Source organism: Callithrix jacchus, chromosome 20 (assembly GCF_049354715.1).
Source record: "Callithrix jacchus isolate 240 chromosome 20, calJac240_pri, whole genome shotgun sequence".
Classification (NCBI taxonomy): Eukaryota; Metazoa; Chordata; class Mammalia; order Primates; family Cebidae; genus Callithrix; species Callithrix jacchus.
In genome coordinates, this window is record NC_133521.1 from 26,554,425 (window position 1) to 26,576,969 (window position 22,545).

The 22,545-nt window shown below is 42.2% G+C and overlaps 1 protein-coding gene and 1 pseudogene across 11 annotated transcripts in view; one reads left to right on the forward strand and one right to left on the reverse strand.

Annotated features, from left to right (window-relative positions):
* TANGO6 (transport and golgi organization 6 homolog) overlaps window positions 1-22,545 on the forward strand; it is a 257,175-nt gene that overhangs the window by 175,653 nt on the left and 58,977 nt on the right. For 2 of the 11 annotated variants that reach the window (XR_013530108.1, XR_013530109.1), the window contains one exon: window positions 8,972-9,085. The exons of the other annotated variants lie outside the window; for them this stretch is intronic. The gene's annotated coding sequence lies outside the window, so the exon portion shown is untranslated. The remainder of the gene's footprint in view (window positions 1-8,971; window positions 9,086-22,545) is intronic. 11 annotated transcript variants of the gene reach the window in all.
* Window positions 7,362-7,461, reverse strand: LOC118149785 (U6 spliceosomal RNA; annotated as a pseudogene).

Sequence of the window (22,545 nt, forward strand, 5' to 3'; positions counted from 1 at the left end):
ACAGGCCTCGGCCTCCCAAAGTGCTGGGATTATAGATGTGAGCCACCGTGCCTGGCAACAATTCTTTACAAGGTTAAATTTTCACAAACGTTCTACAACTTGTTTAAGCCTTTAGTTTTATCCTGTCTTTTTAAATTTAAAATGATTCTTAAACCCTTTAAATTAGACAAAATTGCTGTCTTTTTTGAAGAAAAAATACATTCTCATGCCTTTTTACCAAAAAACATGTAATTTTAATTTCTTTAGTGTAAGAAATTTTAATTATATACCAGGTGCAGAACCTAGGATACAGGACAGAACTGCAGATAAAGTCTGACTCTTTCCAGCATAGTTGGGGGAATGGCTTATACTCTATGTCCCCAGGCCTTATCCTGAATCAAATGGCTCTAATACAGATAAGGTGAACAATTACCAAAAGTCATAAAAACAGTTTATGAACTTAATGCATTTAGCAAACCTAATATCTGACCTGCATGATTTAGACAAATATCCAAATTTTGAAGACATTTTTATTTTATTTTACCAGTAATCTTTAAACTGTCTTTATTTTCAAAAGATTATTAGTCATGTGAACTAAAACGCACTAAAGTATTTATTTTGCTAACAGAGTCTGATTTAAGTCTTATTTTTCTTTATGCCTATTATTTAGAGCTCTTTTACATAAACATCACACACACAACACATATAAATACATATACAGGGCTGTAGTATGCTATGCCGATTGGGTGTCCACACTAAGTTTGGCATCAATATGATGACCTTCCGGGAGCAGGACACCACCAGGTTGCCTAAGAAGGGGTGAACCAGCCCAGGTTGGAAACAGAGCAGGTCTACACTGCCATGCTGATCAGTAGTTGGATTGTGCCTGTGAATAGACACTGCACTCCAGCCTGGGCAACATAGTGAGACCCCATCTCTAAAAAATAAATAAATAAATGCACAGACAGAAGATCTAGTAGTTGTAAGATTTCTCATTTGCCTGTTTTTAAGTTTCTTGTTAAAGCCTGCAGTTTCTAGGGCCAAATAAATAGGCACAGCTAGAAGGCAAAACAGATCCCCTAAAATCAAGGATCCCATTTATACACTAGATTCTGGATTCCCAAACCATGGGACCAGATATTGCAGTGCTTTTACTGTACATTTGACTGCAAAGACGTTCCCCTGAGGCTGGTGGCCAACCCAAAGGCAATCTGCCCATTCCCCATTTCATACCTTTTAGGCACCCAAGAGCATGCTTTTTTCATTTAAATGTGAGAAGAAAGAAGTATTGGCCTGTAGTAATAACCACTCACTGTAAGCAACTGCCATTAGCTATCCCTAAAAATATGTGTCCTACCTAGCTATTACACACCAAAGCTAAAAGTTATCTCATAATGCAAAGTAATTTCTGATACTCCCAAAAGTAAAAAAAAGATCAAGTAATGCAATGAAAACCAGAGCAGGGCTGGCCGGGCACAGTGGCTCACGCCTGTAATCCCAGCACTTTGGGAGGCTGAGGCAGGTGGATCACAAGGTAAAGAGATCAAGACCATCCTGGTCAACGAGGTGAAACCCCCGTCTCTACTAAAAATACAAAAAGTTAGCTGGGCATGGTGGCGTGTGCCTATAATCCCAGCTACTCAGGAGGCTGAGGCAGAATTGCCTGAACCCAGGAGGCGGAGGTTGTGGTGAGCCAAGATCACGCCATTGCACTCCAGCCTGGGTAACAAGAGCAAAACTCCGTCTCAAAAAAAAAAAAATCTAGAATCATGCCTAAGGTAGCTCAGATAAAAGAAAATTCAAGTCAGGAAATCAGAAGCTGTCCATAGAGGGAAAAAGAATAAATAAATGGCAAAATTCCTACAAGTGTCAAACCAAAAGGAACTCATTCCTAAGCCAGGAATTTAACCCACGCCACCATCACAAAAGAGAAAAGCCTTAGCTACTGAGCTAGAGCAAAAGGTAAGCACCATATTGTTTTTCCCAGGAGTCTAGAGCAGCCATTTTGAGCTTGCAAAGAGCATACCTTTTCAAGGGAAAAGAAAACAGATTTTAGAATTTAAAGTCAGCATTTCTTTCAATCTTACTGAAAGCAAACCAATACTTTTAAAAACGTGTTTTAACTTAGGGGACCAAAATTTAGATAGACTATTATAAATAAATTTTCTTTCATTATGGCTTATTTAATTATATTTTAAAATTTTAGGGCCAGGCACAGTGGCTCACGCCTATAATCCCAGCACTTTGGGAGGCCGAGGTGGGTGGATCACAAGGTCAAGACATCGAGACCATCCTGGTCAAGATGGTGAAACCCTGTCTCTACTAAAAATACAAAAATTAGCTGGGCATGGTGGCACAGCCTGTAGTCCCAGCTACTCAGGAGGCTGAGGTAGCAGAATTGCTTGAACCCAGGAGGCAGAGGTTGCGGTGAGCCGAGATCATGCCATTGCATTCCAGCCTGGGTAACAAGAGCAAGACTTCATGTCAAAAAAAAAAAAAGAAATTTTAGTAAGGCATCTTTTATGAACTTTATCACGACTTATCTAGACCACCTATGACATGCTTCGACTTTTTTACTTGTCCTATACTTTCTTCTTTCCTAAATAATCAGTCATTCTACTTTAGGACAAGAATTTACCAAAAAGGCCAGGCATAGTGGCTCACACTTGTAATCCCAGCACTGTGGGAGGCCGAAGTGGGTGGATCATCTGAGGTCAGGAGTTTGAGACCAGCCTGACCAACATGGTGAAACCCTGTCTCTACTTAAAATACAAAAATTAGCTGGGTGTGGTGGCATGCTCCTGTAATCCCAGCTACTCTGGAGGCTGAAGTAGGGGAATTGCTTGAACCCAGTAGGCAGAGGTTGCAGTGGGCTGAGATCACTCCATTTCACTCCAGCCTAGGCAACAAGAGTGAAGCTTCATCTCAAAAAAAAAAAGAATTTATCATAAAAATCCTTTCTCACATAAAATTTCTTTTCCTTATAACCTTCCTTACCAAAAATGCATCTTTTATCCATAACTTTCTACTCATCTCTTTTCCCTACTTACTGTTTTTTTCTTTCTACCTTATTTCTATTTTCTTTCTAAATTCACATTTTAAAAGTTACTTTATTTTTTATTTTTATTTTTTTTTCTTGTCCTTTTGTTTTGTTTTGTTTTGTTTTTATGTGGAGAACAGTGTCTCGCTATATTGCCCAGACAGGTCTTGAACTCCTGGGCTCAAGCTATCCTCCTGCCTCTGCCTCCCCAAAAGCTGGGATTACAGGCATGAGCCACAGCACCCGGCTAAACCTTACTTTAAATAACATCTGAATTGACACAAATTTTTTTTTTCTTTGAGGCAGAGTTTCGCTGTTGTTACCCACACTGGAGTGCAATGGCACGATCTCTGCTCACCGCAACCTCCACCTCCTGGGTTCAAGTAATTCTCCTGCCTCTGCCTCCCGAATAGCTGGGACTACAGGCACGCACCACCATGCCCAGCTAATTTTTGCATTTTTAGTAGAGATGGGGTTTCACCTTGTTGACCAGGATGGTCTCGATCTCTTGACCTCATGATCCACCCACCTCGGCCTCCCAAAGTGCTGGAATTATAGGCGTGAGCCACCGCGCCCAGCCGACACAAAAAAATTTTTTTTTTTTTTTTTTGAGATGGAGTTTCACTCTTGTTACCCAGGCTGGAGTGCAATGGCGCGATCTCGGCTCACCGCAACCTCCGCCTCCTGGGTTCAGGCAATTCTCCTGCCTCAGCCTCCTGAGTAGCTGGGATTACAGGCACTCGCCACCGTGCCCAGCTAATTTTTTCTATTTTTAGTAGAGACAAGGTTTCATGTTGACCAGGATGGTCTCGATCTCTTGACCTTGTGATCCACCCGCCTCGGCCTCCCAAAGTGCTGGGATTACAGGCATGAGCCACTGCGCCCGGCCCAATTTTTGTTTCCCAATAGCAGCTTATCTTCTTTGGCACATTTTATATATGGAATTATATATGAATTTTTAGTAGTCCTAAATTTGAGTTTAAATTACATGAACTTGAAAAATGCTTGGACTTATTTATGAATGCTCTTTTATTTGTAAGTCCATTTTGTACCCTGTAAACAATATATAACATATGTAAATGCACACAAACAAATCTAGACATGTATATATGTACATGAACAAAGATCGAATAGCTTTTATCTTGAAACTCTAGTCATGAGATAGTAATACAGACACACTGTTTCATAAAAGATAGTTGGATCCAAATTATTTCTCTGACAAAGTTGGGGCTTGGGCTGGGTACAATGGCTCATGCCTGTAATCCAGCACTTTGAGAGGCCAAGGTGGGTGGATCACCTGAGGTCGGGAGTTTGAGACCAGCCTGACCAACTTGGAGAAATCTGGTTTCTTTTACAAATACAAAATTAGCTGGGTGTGGTGGCACACACCTGTTATGCCAGCTACTTGGTAGGCTGAAGCAGGAGAATCACTTGAACCCAGGAGATGGAGGTTGTGGTGAGCAGAGATTGCTCCACCAAACTCCAGCCTGGGCAACAAGAGCAAAACTCTGTCTCCAAAAAAAAAAAAAATCAGGACTTGTTCACTTGGCTAAACTTTGTTAATTTTAATTCTTCAGTTGCTTAAAAGGCACCTCAACAACAGGTCGTTCAGGACTCACTATTGTCCCCATGTCTAACAAGGATCTCTACTAGACATAGGACTTTTCTATCTTTCTATCCTCTTATCTACCCCTGCAGTTTCTTACCTCCTGCAGCAAGAATTAAATAAAGTGACAATAAGACAAGAAAATACTGTTACAGAAAATGATAACTTTAGGGTAGAAAACAAGAAAAAGCAAGACCAAGATTCCCCTAGGGTGGGACTCTAACCCACAATTCTAGAGGGAATGCCAATTCCAAACACTCTAGAGCAGGGGCGACCAAAAGTACCAAATGCTGCAAACCCCAGAGAATCTCAGGGTGTCCAACAGTGAACCCCAAAGGCATGAAACCTAACGCAGTTGGGGGCCACAGAACAACATGACTCTGGCATCCCAGGATCAACACAGTGAGGGACCACTCACAACCACATGTCCTACTTTAAACAATTGCACAACTAGTCAAAGCAAAAACTACAAACATGACAAAGAAATAAGGATAAGCATGCAATTTGGCAGTAAGAGCAGAAAAGTAAAATGGCCAATCGTTATAAACTAGAGGGCAAATGTCAGAGAAAAGGAGTGACAAGGTGGGCTACCAAGGAAGTGGCCGGCCAGGTGTGCTCTCTTCTGGGGCACCCAGACAATGGGAGGCTGTAGTCAGGCTCCCAAGCCAGAGGTTTCATAGCCACTTTCCCATCTACCCAAAATAAACGACAGAGAACCCAAAATCAAAATTGTATAAAAGGTAGCAGCCAGGCACGGTGGCTCACACCTGTAATCCCAGCACTTTGGGAGGCCAAGGCGGGTGTAGCACCTGAGGTCAGAAGTTCTAGACCAGCCTGGCCAACATGGTGAAACCCCTGTCTCTACTAAAAATATACAAAATTAGCTGGGCACCTGTAATTCCAGCTACTCAGGATGCTGAGGCAGAAGAATTGCTTGAACCCAGGAAGTGGAGGCTACAGTGAGCTGAGATCATGCCATTACACTCTAGCCTGGGCAACAAGACTAAAACGCCATCTCAAAAAAAAGAAGGTAGCAAGTTGAATTCTTGTTTTATCCAGCCCCTATTCAAAGTGGAGTCACTCTGGTTTAAATGTCTTTGACATAAGGACCTCCAAGAGTCTGAAACTATAGTGTTTTTCTTGTCTCTGTTAAGAAACTTCCAAATAATACTTTTATTTTTTCAAAAACAGAAACAATGAAAATTTAGAAGGCTTTTAAGAATGTTATCCATGGCCAAGCTCGGTGGCTCACACCTGTAATCCCAGCACTTTGGGAGGCCAAGGCAGGCAGAGCATGAGATCAGGAGTTCAAGACCAGCCTGGCCAACATGGTAAAACCCCATCTCTACTAAAAATACACAAATTGACAGGGTATGGTGGCAGGCATCTGTAATCGCAGCTACTCGGGAGGCTAAGGCAGGAGAATCACTTGAACCTGGAAGGCAGGGGTTGCAGTGAGCCGAGACTGTGCCATTGCACTCCAATCTGGGTGACAGAGTGAGATTCCATCTCAAAAAAAAAAAATGTTACCTATTAGGCTGGGCACAGTGGCTCATGCCTGTAATCCCAGCACTTTGGGAGACCGAGGTGAGTGGATCATGAGGACAGGAGATTGATAGCATCCTGGACAACGTGGTGAAACCCTGTCTCTACTAAAAATACAAAAATTAGCCGGGTGTGGTGGTGCATGCTGGTGATCCCAGCTACTTGGGAGCCTGAGGTAGGAGAATTGCCTGAACCAGGGAATGGGAGGTTGCAAGGAGCTAAGATCACACCACTGTACTCCAGTCTGGCAACAGAGGGAGACTGTCTAAAAAAAAAAAAAGGTTACACATTAAATGGCCGGCTCTAAAACAGTAAAGACTGAAATTTTATTGGCACCATCATTTACTGACAAATAAGGAGAGGAAGAGCTGGCAGAAACAATGGTAGTCAGAAAGCAGTGGGAAAGCCCTGGGTTCTGCTTGGCTGAAAGCCTTTGGTTTTGCTTGGAGGCAGGACTCAGTTCCTGTAGTGGGCAGATTACCAAAGAATCCAGATCTTCTGCTTCATCTGTTTGAGGGGAGCAATGGTTGGGAATTGTTTGTGAGATGAGCCCCAAGCCTTTGGTCTCTGAGTTTTTGGGAGGCAGAGATGTGTTTCATAGCAGATCCTGCTTATACACATAGACTGCTTCTTTTCTAGTATGTGAATATTTTTATTTGTTGCTTCTGGTTTTCCAGCTTCACTGAAAAATAAATTGTGTAGTTCTCCTTCCGACCCGTCCATTCGCAAAATTTCCTTTTTTAAAAACACAGACTTTGGCCAGTCATGGTGGCTCACACCTGTAATCCAAGCACTTTGGAGGCCAAGGCGGGCAGATCACCTGAGGTCGGGAGTTCAAGACCAGCCTGACCAACATGGTGAAACCCTGTCTTTATTTAAAAAAAAAAAAAACACACACACAGACTTCTTGAAATAGAATTCATATACTATACAATTCAACCATTTACAGTGTACAACTCAGTGTTGTTGTTTTTGTTAAGTTCATAGGGTTGTGCAATCACCATCACAATCAATTTGGGGCATTTTCATCACCCCAAAAGCAACCTTGTACCCATTACCAGTCGAGCAATCACTACTCTACTTGCCGCTCTAAGGGTTTACTTAAGAGTTAGACATTTCATATAAATGAAATACACCATGTGGTCTTTTGTGACTGGCTTCTTTCACTTAGCATAATGCTTTCTTTTTATTTTAAATATGGAATACTCCATGAATTTGCCTGTCATCCTTGCACAGGAGCCACACTAATCTCAATACCATTCCAGTGTTGGTATATTTGCTGCTAAAGCAAGCACAGTGATTTCAAAGTTCATCTATGTTGCAACATGTACTAGTACCTCATTTCTTTTTATTGCTGAATGATATTCCATTGTATGGATATGCCACATTTTTAATCCATTCATCAGTTGATGGATATGTGAATTTTTTCCACCTTTTGGCTATTATGAATAAAATTGCTGTGTACATTTGTGTACAAGTTTTTATGTGGAAATGTGTTATCAGTTCTCTCGAGTCATATGGTAACTCTATGTTTAACTTTTTGAGAAACTGCCAAACTGTTTTCCAAAGTTTTTCATTTTACATTTTCACTAACAGTATATACGGGTTCGTTTCTCCTCACCAGGGCTTGTTATTGTCTGCCCTTTTAATTATAGCCCTTCCAGTGGATATGAAATGATATCTCATTATGGTTTTGATTTGTACTTCCCTAGTGATTAATGATATTGAGCATATTTTCCTGTGCTTTTTGGACATTTTTATATCTTCTTTGGAGAAATGTATATTCAGATCCTTTACTCATTTTTTAATTGAGTTGTCTTTCTTTTTTGTGTTTTAAGAGTTCCTTGTAGATTCAACAGACAGATCTCTTTCACTTTATATGATTTGCATATATTTTCTTCCATTTTGTGGGTTGTCTTTTCACTTTCTTTTTTTAAAGAATAGACTTTTTCTTTCAGAAAAAGTAGACTTTTTTTTAGAGCAGTTTTAGGTTCACAGAAAAATTGAGCAAAAAGTCGAGAGAGTTTCCATATGCTCCCTCTCCCCACACAGCCTCCTTCACTATCAAAATTCTCTTCACTTTCTTGATGGTGACATTTGAAGTACAAAGGTTTTTAATCTTGATGAAGTCCAATGTATGCATTTTTTCTTTGATCACTTTTGCTTTTGGTGTTATATCTATGAAGGCTTTGTCTATCCTGAAGTCACAAAGATTTACTCCTGTGTTTTCTTGTTTTTTGTATAGCCGAGATCTTGCTATGATGATCAAAGCCAGCACTCCCAGGCTGGTCTTGAACTGCTGACCTCAAACAATCCTCCCACTTCAGACTCCCAAAAGGCTGACATTACAGGTGTCAGCCACTGCTCCTGGCCTCGTATGTTTTATAAGTTTTACAATTTTATCTCTTTTGTGTGTGTGTGAGACAGAGTCTTGTTCTGTCACCCAGCCTGGAGTGCAGTGACATGATCTCAGCTCACTGCAACCTCCACCTCCTGGGTTCAAGTGATTCTCCTGCCTTAGCCTCCCGAGTAGCTGGGGCTACAGACATCTGCCACCATTCCCAGCTAATCTTTTTGTATTTTTAGTAGAGATGGGGTTCCCCATATTGGCCAGGCTGGTCTCAAACTCCTCACCTTTTGATCCACCTGCCTCAGCCTCCCAGAGTGCTCATGCTGCTGTGCCTGGCCAGAAAGATAATTCTTAAACTGCAGTTTGGAAATTAAGTTCCGATATATTTTCAGGACTCTGTGTATTCTCTAAATTTTTTTTTTTGAGACGGAGTTTCGCTCTTGTTACCCAGGCTGGAGTGCAATGGCACGATCTCGGCTCACCGCAACCTCCACCTCCTGGGTTCAAGCAATTCTCCTGCCTCAACCTCCCGAGTAACTGGGATTACACGCGCCACCATGCCCAGGTAATTTTTGTATTTTTAGTAGAGACGGGGTTTCACCTTGTTGACTAGGATGGTCTCGATCTGTTGAACTCGTGATCTACCCACCTCGGCCTCCCAGAGTGCTGGGATTACAGGCATGAGCCACCGCGCCCGACCCTAAAATAATTTTTTAAATAATGTGTTTTCGTTTTAATAATAATTCTGAATCACCAGGATCCATGTTACAGTCAAATTGCATTGCACGATTTTAATGCCCATGTTTATGTTTGAGAAACATTGGACTAAAACATTATTCAGAATATGTGTAAAGTTCTGATTACAGAGGAGTGCTGGATATAAGTAATCATTCAATTTTTGGAAAATATAATTGGTTTTACCCAGTGGTACCTTAATCTGCAGTCTAAGATATTCTTTAGTTACTTCTTCTTAGTAGAAAATGGAGAGAGCAGTTAGAAATGGTTTTATCTGTGTTCACATGTGTGTCTCAAAAAAAGCGGGGACGGGGGGCAGGGGGAAAAGAAAGAGAGCCCCCATACATTAATAATAGAGTTTTTTAAAAAATGGTGTAAGAATTTGGCCAAGAGTGGAATTTTTTTTCTTACTTGATTTTTCTCAATTTCATTTTTATGACCTGTTTCAGTGAACTAGGGGAATGATTGAGCCCTTGAAATTAGCAGGTCCTCTGACTCCTGAAGTTTAGTGAGTTTTTGTTTTCGTTTTTGTTTTAGAGTCTGGGTCTTGCTCTGTCGCAGGCTGGAGTGCAATGGCACAATCATAGCTTACTGCAGCCTTCAAACCTCTGAGCTCAAGTGCTCCTCCCACCTCATCCTCCCTAGTAGCTAGGACTAGGGATGTGCTACCACCCCCAGCTAATTTTTAAAATATCTTTTTTAGGGAAAAGCTTTCGTCATATTGCCAAAGCTGGTCTTGAACTCCTGGCCTCAAGCCATCCTCCCACCTCAGCTGCCCAAAGCTTGTTAATTCAGATTTGACAGCACCCCTTTGCTATGTAAGCATCTCTTGTTGCAAGTCATTTCATATCCTTTATGGAAAAAGATGGGATCTGATATGCATAAATGAATCTATCACTCTAGACCTCAGAGTACCATTGAAAAGCTTAATGAAAAAATCTTCCAAATTCTAAATTGTTAAAAGAATCTTTTCACAATGCCAGAATTGATACAGGCAAGTCAAAGGCAGGTTAAAATTTTTTCAGCTCTCTCACTTCGTTGTTCACCTTCCAGAGTGACTCATTTTTATCGTTTGTTCAAACAAATCTAGATCCTTCACTGGTTTTCTTGAACACACAGCTGTTTGCTTCTCAGTAAGGTTGATTATTGCTGACTTCCTGAGAACAGGGAAATGCAAATAGCCAGGTGTTGTCATTACCATTGCACAAAGTAGAAGTCATTAGAATTAAACTAAGATAAACCCTATTCATTAGAATCTACTGGAGTATGTTTCTTTTTTTTTTTTATTTTTGAGACGAAGTTTTGCTCTTCTTACCCAGGCTGGAGTGCAATGGCGCGATCTCGGCTCACCACAATCTCCGCCTCCTGGGTTCAGGCAATTCTCCTGCCTCAGCCTCCTGAGTAGCTGGGATTACAGGCACGTGCCACTATGCCCAGCTAATTTTTTTGTATTTTTAGTAGAGATGGGGTTTCAACATGTTGACCAGGATGGTCTCGATCTCTTGACCTCATGATCCACCCGTTTCGGCCTCCCAAAGTGCTGGGATTACAGGCTTGAGCCACCGCACCCGGCCTACTGGAGTAAGTTTCTAAAAGTGGGCTTGGAGTTACTGTGTTAATTTCTCTGAAGCTTCTTAGAAATACCTGAGGAAAAGAAGATGGTCTCTTTAACTTCAGTTTCATGGGTGTCTCTTCATTTAAATATTGTAGTCTGTAGTGAATGCTTTCTAAAAGTGGGGTGGGGGAACTTGGGAATCGGTACTGTTTTTTGTAAAAAGCCATTTAATGCATTTTTTAAGGGAACAGCAGGATAGTAATGAAAGCTTGCGCTTGTGGGGGGACACATGTATGCTGTCTTTCAGATAAACGATGCATTAGGATCTCAGAACCGTACAGTTCAAATAAGTTTCAGCTGAATCAATAGGAACATCTCATCTGGTTAAAGAAAAATACAAACTAGCAGCATCAACAACCAAAACCAAAGGACCCCTCCTGGATGGGATAATTGTGGTTTTGTTGCCTACTTAGAGACTAGGAAGTAATAGTGGGTATACCAGAACCCTAGATTTTAATTCATAATCAAATAGGTTAGCTAATAGTTGTGAAATACACTCAGCATGTAACCCCTTCTTGCAAGTTACATACCGGTTTTTTTTTTTTAACAGGTTGGGAAAGTTACACATATAAATGCTGATATTATAAGAGTCATGCAGTATACCTATTATTGTCTCAATTAAAATTGTAATTAGAAGAAAGAAAATTATTTGGTTTAATTTTTCTTTTGTTATGCTTTGGTTATAAAATTGACTTTTGGGTCATTTAAAAAATATGTACACAGTGGCTCACAGCTGTAATCCCAGCACTTTGGGAGGCTGAGGCTTGAGCTTAGGAGTTTGAAACCTGACTCGGTAACATGGCAAAACCCCTTCTCTAAAAAAAAAAAATACAAAAATCAGCTAGGCATGATGGTATATGCCTGTGCTCCCAGCCACTCAGGAGGCTAAGGTGAAAGAATCACTTGAACCTGGGAGGTCAAGGCTGCAATAAGCCATTATTACACCACTGCACTCCAACCTGGGTGACAGACCAAGACCATGTCCCCAAAAATGGGGGGAACTGCCTTATGTTTCTTTTTTTTTTCCCCCTAGACCGGGTCTTACTCTGTCACCCAGGCCAGAGTGCAGTGGCATGACCTCGGCTCACTGCACCCTCCACTTCCTGGTCTCAAGTGATTCTCGTGCCTCAGCCTCCTGAGTGGCTAAGACTACAGACATGTGCCACCATGCCCAGCTGATTTTTTATATTTTTGGTAGAGACAGAGTTTTGCCATGTTGGCCAGGCTGGTCTTGAACTCCCGAGCTCAGGCAATCTGCCTGCCTCGGCTTCCCAAAGTGCTAGGATTACAGGCGTGAGCCACCATGCCCGGCCCCTAAGTTCTTTGTTTTGACAAATCTAACTTTTTTGATGTCTCATATTGATAGACATAGGATTGACATTGAATTGCTCTACAACTTTAAAGAGCATTCCAGTTTTTATATATCAGTTAGAATGCATTTGGCTGCAAGTAACAGAAATTCCCAACTCAAGTGGCTTAACAAAGAATGAATTATCACACATAACAAAAAGTCCAGGATTGGGCCGGGCATGGTGGCTCACGCCTATAATCCCAGCACTTTGGGAGGCCGAGGTGGGTGGACACAAGGTCAAGAGATCGAGACCATCCTGGTCAACATGGTGAAACCCCGTCTCTACTAAAAATACAAAAATTAGCTGGGTGTGGTGGTACACGCCTGTAGTCCCAGCTACTCAGGAGGCTGAGGCAGGAGAATTGCTTGAACCCAGGAGGTGGAGGTTGTGGTGAGCTGAGATCACGCCATTGCACTACAGCCTGGGTAACAAGAGTGAAACTCCATCTCAAAAAAAAAAAATAGTCCAGGATTGGTAATTCTCTCAGTGACGTCATTTAAGACCCATATTCTTTTCATATTTCTCCTCTGTCAACCATAGCTTATGGGCCTTACCCTTTAGTTCCTCATGGTTTCAAGTTGGTTGCAGCAACACTAAAGCAACCTTAATTTGTATATTCTTATGATAGTCAAAGGCAAAAAGCTTGTGCGTGTGTGTGTGTGTGTGTGTGTGTGTGTTTTGAAGTCTCACCCTGTCACCCAGGCTGGAGTGCAATAGCACAATCTCAGCTTACTGCACCCTCTGCCTCCTGGGTTCAAGTGATTCTCCTGCCTCAGCCACCCAGGTAGCTGGGATTACAGGTGCATGCCACCACTCCTGGCTAATTTTTTGTATCTTTAGTAGAGATGGGGGTTTCACCATGCTGGCCAGACTGCTCTTGAACTCCTGACCTTGTGATCTGCCCGCCTTGGCCTCCCAAAGTGCTGGGATTACAGGCATGAGCCACTGCACCTGGCCAGGCAAAAAGTTTTCTCAGAATCTTCTAGCATACTTTCCTTCATAACTCATTGTCCAGAACTGGGTCACATGCCCATGCCTAAACCAATTAAGGCAAAGGGAGATGTCCACTATTATTCACTTAGACCAGTGGAAACTGTAGCCTGAATCACATGGGGAGTGGTGACGAAAGGTGGATGCTTGGACAAAATTAGTGTACTGTTTGTAAGGAAGAATGGGAAAATGCCAATGAGATGTACACAAAATTTGACATATAGGAATCTCTAAAGCTCAAATTAACTCTTGGACAGGGCACAGTGGCTTATAATGTCAGTACTTTGGGAGGCTGAAGCAGGAGGATCACATTGGGCAAGTAGTTTGAGACCAGCCTGGGCAACACAGGAAGGCCCAATCTCTATAAAAAAATTTTTTTTAACTAGCTGGGCAAGGTGGTGTGCACCTATAGTCTCACCCTACTGAGGAGGCTAAGGCAGGAGGATCTCTTGAGCCCTGGAGTTTGATTCTGCAGTGAGTTATTGCACTGCTGCGCTCTAGCCTGGGTGACAGAGCAAGACTGTTCGGGTTCAGGGGAGGCCTTAGCTCTCTTGAGAGGATGTTTATCCAAGGTTCTTGGTCTCCTGCTCTCTCAAGAATGAAAGAGGGGACCAGGTGCGCTTGCAAAGTAAATACCTGGCCCCAAACAGAGTTTTTGCAGAAAGCGAATTTATTTTGGGTAGAGAAAGAGAAAAAAAGGAGAAGAGGAGAGAAAACTTCCACAAAGAGTGTGGAAGGGGACTCCAGGGGGGAAATCCAGATAATGGAAGCTCCTCTCACACTGAGTGAGAGAATCCAGGAGAGGAAAGACAGCTTCCACGCTGGGTGGAAGGGAATTGAGAGAAAGAGATGGAGTTTAGGAGGGGAATACGGGCTTCCATGAGAGTGTTCGTGGAAGGGGATCTAAACATGGAGTCCGAAGGGGTGTGGAAGAAGAGGACTTTTAACATGGGAGGAACCCCCCACCTTCTCCTAGACCTCTGGCCAATGAAAGGAGTTCCTTAGAACTTCCTCTCGAGTGATTGACTTTTGATTCTTCCCACACCTGCGAAAATTAAAACAGAAGCCATTAAATCTCCCAGATGGATAGAGATGGGAGGGGGGCATGGCGCTGGGAAGTTCTTGCCCTTAAAACTGTGCCCCCTCGTGGACCCCGAAAGAGAACACATTCCCTCAAGACCTTGTCTCACACACACACAAAAGAAAAAGAACCTCTTAGGATCTTAAAATTCAATGCCTATGTCAAATTGCAGCCCTCAAAGCTTCTTAGACTATGTGCATTCATTTTGTTCTCCATAGAAACCTGGTCAAGCTGACTCCCACCTGGAGGCTAGAGTATAATATAGTCCTGACACCCCTATAACAAGAACAGAAGGGAGGGAAGATTAGTCAGAGGGTAGCAGAGCCCCAGGAAATTGGGGGCAAGGTCATAAATCCCCAAAGAAGACCAGGTTTGAGCAAGGATGTGACAGATCTCAGCTATGTATGTGAGGCCTAAGGGAGGTCCAGTGGCAGAGAACATGGAGGCAGGGCCCTTTGAGAAATGCAGAATGGATGCAGTAAGTGTTCCAGTTTTTCCAGTCCAACACCTGGAAAACAAGGTAGCTAGTGAGCCCAGAGCCAGCTGACCAGGTGCAATGCACCTGACCTGACCTTCCCACTGGCATTTCAGCTTCTCAGGTGCAAGCTGGGATGGTTTGGTGGAGCATGTAGTTTAATGGATGTTCATTTTCAAAGGAGCGATGGAGCTCAGTTAGGGCAGGAATTTACATCAATGGAAGGTTAAGTTGTCATTCTGTTAATACAGTGATATGCTCTTTACCTATATGGTCAGTCAGAATAAGAAACAGCCATATGATTTCTGCATTGAATATAAAGCTTCTATTGCCCACTCTCTTCTTCACTTCTCCACCAGGCCCTCACATGACTTGTTTCTTGTGGTCTTCTCTGATAGCTCTTCCCTGAGCCCTCACCCCCATTGTAACTCCCCGACTCATTTTTTTTCATAGCTTTCATTGCTGCTGGAAATTTTTATTATTTATTGTCTTTCTTCCCTGCCAGAAGTAGGCTTCATGAAGATGGGAGCTTCCTTGTTCATGCTATATTGTCCTCAGTACCGAGAACATTGGCACATTGGAATACTGTGGGCACTCAATTAAGATTTGCTGGATGAATGAATGAGATACCTCTTAGCGTCCTTCCTGAAGTTTCTCTCTCCTCATGAATTGATGTTTCTTTTATTGGATAATGAGAGCTGTGTTTTCTAATTCATTTTTTGCCTTAGCTACTAATAATTGTAAAACTAAACTCTTGGTTTATTTGCAGTAGCCATTCTTAGCTTGGGATGTTTGGACTCCTCTCACTTACTGTAGTGCTTTTAAAATATTTATTTTGTTTTATTTTATTTTAGTTTTTGAGTTGGAGTGTCTACCCAGACTGGAGTCCAATTGTGTGATCTCAGCTCACTGTAGCCTCCACCTCCCTGGTTCAAGCGATTCTCCTGCCTCAGCCTCTGAGTAGCTGGTACTGCAGGCGGGCACCACTATGCCAGGCTAATTTTTTTGTATTTTTAGTAGAGATGGGTTTCACCATGTTGGACAAGGCTGGTCTCAAACTCCTTACCTCATATGATTTGCCCACCTCAGCCTCCCAAAGTGCTGGGATTACAAATGTGAGCCATCATGCCCAGCCTAAAATGTTGATTTTAATGACACATGGTTTCAATGTTACTTGTTGTAAGTTGCTTCAAATCTTATATGGAAGTAAATGAAGATTGAATAATAATAAGTGAACTGACTAATCAAAGGGTAACGGAGAAGAAAAAAAAAAGAACACACTTTAGAGTCTGAGTAAATAAGATAATACTGGAACTGTTGTTAATAGAATAGGAACCAGATCAAACATTACTCATAAAAGTCCCTCTCTGTCACTGTTTTGGCACCTCTCACTCCATTGTTATTGCTTGGTCAGTATTTTCCTCTTCCCCATTAGGTTTTGCCATAAGGGCAAGGACTGTATCTTTCTTGTTCATGATTAGCCCCCCAGGGCCTAGCACAGTGCCAGACACATAGTACACATTTAATCATTATTTCATAAGCTAATTTAATATGTCTTTTCTTTATCATTTATTTTTAACTATAAGTCCCTATATTAATAAACATTAACATGTTTCTCCTGTGCTCTTACCCTTTTCAACCTGCAATTTCCCCTGCTTGTAGATTTCCAAACTTCCTTCATTTTTATGTGCCTTCCTTCCTGACAAGGAACCTTCTTCCTTTAACCACAACAGCCTCCCACTCCAGGGCTCATGAATGTGTGCCTTTTCTTCCTTCCCCAGTCTCCTAAATCTCATTTTCCTGATGACTAAACTGAAAGTGACTCACCAACTCATGAACTTAGAATTGGAAGGGGCCTGAGAGATCACGTTACCCACTAGCTCGTCTCCACTTGGTCCAGGGAAGCAAAATGAATTGCCCAAGGTTACTCTGCTGGTTGGCAGCAGGGCCAAACCTAGAATACAGCTCTTTTAACTCTGGATCTTCATCTCGCACTGCAGAATGAGCAAGCCTCCTTCCTAACTCCAGAAAGAAAGCACTGCAACAAAAATAGAAAAGTATATTTTAGTCTTAGTTGGAAATCTCTTTTTTTTTTTTTTTGAGATAGAATCTCACTCTTGTCATCTAAGCTGGAGGGCAATGGCATGATCTTGCCTCACTGCAACCTCCACATCCCAGGTTCAAGCAGTTCTCTTGCCTCGGCCTCCTGAATAGCTGGGATTACAGACTCACACCACCACGCCTGACTAATTTTTATATTTTTAGTAGAGATGGTGTTTCACCATGTTGGCCAGGCTGGTCTTGAACTCCAGACCTCAGGTGATCTGCCTGCCTTGGCCCCCTAAAGTGCTGGGATTACAAGCATGAAACACCATGGCCAGCAGTTGAAAATCTCTTAAATACAGTATATACAGGAGTTACTCATAGGTTACTCACAGGAGTTAAGTGTCAGACCATTTAAGTTTGATCCCACCTCTATTTACTCTTCAAATAAGTTGTTTAACTCCTCTGTCATAGTATGTGTCCTTTCTCTTTTTTCCTATGCATTTGTATATTTAATATACATATTTAAATCTGTATGTTCATTTGTTAATATTAGGAAAAGTTGTATGTGTGCGTATTTACATACATAAATGGGAATACTGGTTCTGTTAGTTTCTTTCACTTTAACAATGTCTTGAGGAAAGCTTTCCATGTTAGTATATATAATTCTGTCATGTTCCTTTTAATGACTGCATAGTATTTTGTAATATGGGTTTACCATGTTATTTTACCATTTCCCTATTAATTTTTTAGTTCTTCTCATTTAGTTGTTGTTTTATTTATTTTAGTTCTTCTTTTATTTCTTCTAATTTTTCATGATTACAGTTCACTAAATTCTTTTTTTTTTTTTTTTTTGGAGATAGAGTCTTGCTGTGTTGCCCAGGCTGGAGTGCAATAGAGAGATCTCGGCTCACTGCACCTCTGCCTCCTGGGTTCAAGCAATTCTCCTGCCTCAGCCTCCTGAATAGCTGGGATTATAGGTGCCTGTCACCACACCCAGCTAATTTTTTTTTTTTTGTATTTTTAGTAGAGACAGGGTTTCACCACGTTGGCCAGGCTGGTCTCAAACACCAGACCTCAGGTGATTCACCTGCCTCGGCCTCCCAAAGTGCTGGGATTACAGGCATGAGCCACTCTGCCCAGCCTACAGTTCACTAAATTCTTTATGCAGATGTCCTTGTGCAGATATGTAACTACCTCTCTAGGATAGATCATTAGAAATGTAAAGACTGGGCCGGGCGCGGTGGCTGAAGCCTGTAATCCCAGCACTTTGGGAGGCCAAGGCGGGTGGATCACAAGTGAGACCATCCTGGTCAACATGGTGAAACCCCGTCTCTACTAAAGATACAAAAAATTAGCTGGGCATGGTGGCGCATGCCTGTAATCCCAGCTACTCAGGAGGCTGAGGCAGGAAAATTGCCTGAACCCAGGAGGTGGAGGTTGTGGTGAGCCGAGATCACGCCGTTGCACTCCAGCCTGGGTAACAAGAGCGAAACTCCGTCTCAAAAAAAAAAAAAAAAGAAAGAACGAAATGTAAAGACTGGGTCGAAGAGTCTGAGAGATGACAGTTCAAACCCTCTTTTCTGTTCTGAAAATAGGCTATGTCTAGGTTATCACTGATACAGTTTTGGCAGTGTATGCTGATGTTAACCAGACAGAGGTGAGTCTTATGACTGCATGTAGTATGTTAGGAATTGGGAGCATTTTGGAGAAATTACTCCTTTATATATTTTTTATACTGTATGGAAGGTACATTGTGTTTTGGACCTTGAAGGGAAAACCAAAACCAAAACCACAAAGGGACAATTCCTTCTCTTCTTCCTTCCAAGGGACTGAGACTAGCTAAATAATGCTTTTGAGAAACTTCTGCTTGATACTATAATTGTCTGCACTTACTGTTTATAAGTATTCCTTAAACTTTTGGGCATCTTTGTTTCCTCTTTATTTTATTTTAGTTCAGATTAGTTTAGTTTTATAGAGACAAAGTCTCCCTGTGTTGCCCAGGCTGGTCCAGAACTCCTGGTTTCAAGTGATCCTCCTGTCTCAGACTCCCAGACTGCTGAGATTACAGGTGTGAGCCACCATGCCCAGCCTACTTTGGGCTTCTTTTTTTTTTTTTAAATAGAGATGGGGTTTCACCATGTTAGCCAGGCTGGTCTCAAACTCCTGACCTTAGGTGATCCGCCTGCCTCGGCTTCCCATCCCAAAGTTTTGGGATTGCAGGTGTGAGCCTACTTTGGGCTTCTTAAAGGGTAAAAAGAATACTTTATCCATTCTCTTTTGTTTTGAGACGGAGTCTCACTCTGTTCCCCAGGCTAGAGTGCAGTGGCGTAATCTCAGCTTACTGCAACCTCTGCCTCCCAAGTTCAAGCAATTCTCCTGCTTCAGCCTCCTGAGTAGGTGGCATTACAGTCATGCACCACCACACCTGGCTAATTTTTGTTTTTTCAATAGAGACAGGGTTTTACCTTGTTGGTCAGGCTGGTTTCAAACTCCTGACCTCAAATTATCTGCCTGCCTCAGCCTCCCAAAGTGCCCGCCATATCAATTCTTGTATTCCTAGAATATTAGTATGATATATAGTATCTAATTATGTTTTGTTGAATAAAATTAATTCAGTATTACCATTTCCTGTACCTAGTACAGTCATGCTTTGCTTAACAATGGGAATATGTTCTGAGAAATGTGTAATTCGGTGATTTTGTCATTGTACAAACATCATAGAATGTACCTATACAAACCTAGATGATATTTATATATATATTTTCTTATGGAAAATCAAATGTCCCAGCACCATTACCGAATACTAATTATTTCCCCAACTTGACCTGCAATGCCAATATCAGAAGCCACGTATCAGGTTTCTATGTGTACCGTCCTATAATCTGATGGGACCACTATTGTATATGCAGTTCATCATTGACTGAAACATTGGTATGCAGCTCATGGACTTTATATGCAAAGACTGCCGAGAACTGATGGGATCAGAGATGAGGCAGTCAAAGTTCTATCCTCAAGGAATTTATAGGAGAAATAGATACAGGCTTAAAACATCTAGGAACCAAGACATTAGTGACAAATGTGATTTAACCCAAAGAGACTTTAGCACAAAGTATTGTGAGATTTTCAAGGAGGGCTAATTGAAGCTGACTGAGGGGCAGAGGAGGTTCCACAAAGGAAGTGGCATTTGAGCTGGGCCTGGTAGGACAGGTCATTGATTTATCGGTGTAGATCATCATTTTGGTGATTAAAAATAGGTAACTTTATGTTTGTAATCCTAGCACTTTGGGAGGCCAAGGGAGGAGTATCACTTGAAGCCAGGAGCTCAAGACCAGCCTGGGCAACAAAGCGAGACTCTTTGCCTTACAAAAAAAAAGAAAATAACATAGCCAGGAGAGATGACATATTCCCAGCTCCCTGGGAGGATAAGGTGTTAGGATTGTTTGACTTAGGAGGAGTTCAAGGCTGCAAACGACCTGTGATGGCACCACTACACTTCAGCCTGGGTGACACAGCAAGTCCGCAACTGAAAATAAAAAAGGTGACTTTAAACAAATGCTTCAGAAAACGTTTTGTCACCATATAGATATTATGTATCCTTAGGGCCAAAGGCAGAATGTTTTATACTTGGGCTCTGGAATTAGGACCTCAGAACCAAGATCAAGCCAAAACAGCTTTGGTTCTTGGTACAGCAATGGGGGAAGATATTGCTTCCATTTGTAGAAATACATGCATAAAAGACATTCAATTCAGAATGTCTTAGCATGCTGCTATTTCTACTCTTTAAAAACAAAGTGAAGGCCAGGCACAGTGGCTCATGCCTGTAATCCCAACACTTTGGGAAGCCAAGGAGGGTGGATCACCTGAGGTCAAGAGTTTGAGACCAGCCTGGCCAACGTGGTGAAACCCCGTCTCTACTAAAAATACAAAAAATTAGCCAGGTGTGGTGGCATGTGCCTACCTATAATTCCAGCTACTCAGGAGACTGAGGCAGGAGAATACTTGAACCTGGGAGGCAGAGACTGTGGTGAGCCAAGATTGCGCCACTGCACTCCAGTCTGGGTGACAGAGCAAGACTCCATCTCAAAAATAAAAGAATGGAATGGAGTGGAGTGGAGTGGAGTGGAATGGAATCTCTTGACCCTACTTCCTTGACTATCCCCCCATTTCTTTGATCTGCTTTGCAAAAAATTCCTTAAGTGATCTCTCTGTTTCCTGTTGTTCTCCCATTCTGACTTAAATCCACTCTTGTCATGCTTTCACCCCTATCAGTGTGTCAGAACCATTCTTGTCAAGGTCAATGGTGACTTCATTTCTACTCAATCTAATTGTCAATTTCTAGTCTTCTTTCTACCTGACATATGACAAGCTTTTGATGCAATTGACCATCTCCTCCTCTCTGATATACTTTTCTCCCTTACTTTCTAGGATATCACTCCAATTTTTCTCCTACCTGACAGGTTATTCTTTCCTTGTTTTTGTTTTTGTTTTGTTGTTGTTGTTGTTGTTGAGACAGAGTTTCTCTCCTGTTACCCACGCTGGAGTGCAATGGCACAATCTTGGCTCACCACAACCTCTCCACCTCCTGGGTTCAAGCAATTCTCGTGCCTCAGCCTCCCAAGTAGCTGTGACTACAGGCGCGCACCACCATGCCCAGCTATTTTTTATATTTTTAGTAGAGATGGGGTTTCACCATGTTGACCAGGATGGTCTTGATCTCTTGACCTCATGATCCACCTGCCTCGTTCTCCCGAAGTGCTGGGATTATAGGCATGAGCCACCGCGCCCGGCCTAGGTTATTCTTTTTCAATCTCCTTTGCTGGTTTCTCCCTTCCCAGACCTCTTAATGTTGAAGGGCCCTGGCCTTACCCTTGGTCCTCTTCCCTTCCTACACTCCCTCCCTTGGTATTCATATCTCATAGTTTCAAGGCTCTAAATATAATCTATATTCCATTGATTCCAAAGTATTCATCTCTAGCCCAGACCTCTCTTCTGAACTCTATACACATGAGTCTTCAACTACCTACTTAACATGTCTAAAACTGAACCCTGATCCTTTCTCCTGCCTCGTTTAGAGACTTTACCATCTCAGCTGATAGTAACTTCATCCTCCCAGTCTCAAAAGCAAAAATCCTGCAAGTCATTCTTGGAGTCATCAGGAAGTCATGTTGGCTCTATCTTTAAAATATATGCAGACTCTGGGCCAGGCACGGTGGCTCCTGCCTTAATTCCAGCACTTTGGGAGGCCAAGGCAGACAGATCACATAGACAGGAGTTAGAGACCAACCTGGCCAACATGGTGAAAGCCTGTCTCTACTAAAAATACAAAAGTTAGCCAGACATGGTGGCCAGCACCTGTAGTCCCAGCTTCTTGGGAGGCTGAGGCAGGAGAATCACTTGAACCTGGGAGGCGGAGTTTTCAGTGAGCTGCAATCACACCACTGCACTCCAGCCTGGACGACAGAATGAGACTGTCTCATGAAAAAAAACAAATATATATATATATATATATATATATACACACACACACACACACATGCACAGAATCTGGCTAGGCATAGTGGCTCATGCCAGTAATCCCAGTACTTTGGGAGGTAGAGGCAAGAGGATCACTTGAGTTTAGGAGTTCAAGACCAGCCTGAGCAACATAGTGAAACCCTGTCTCTACAAAAAAAAGTAAAAAAAAATTAGTCAGGCTAGTCATGGCATACACCTGTTTTCCCAGCTACTCTGG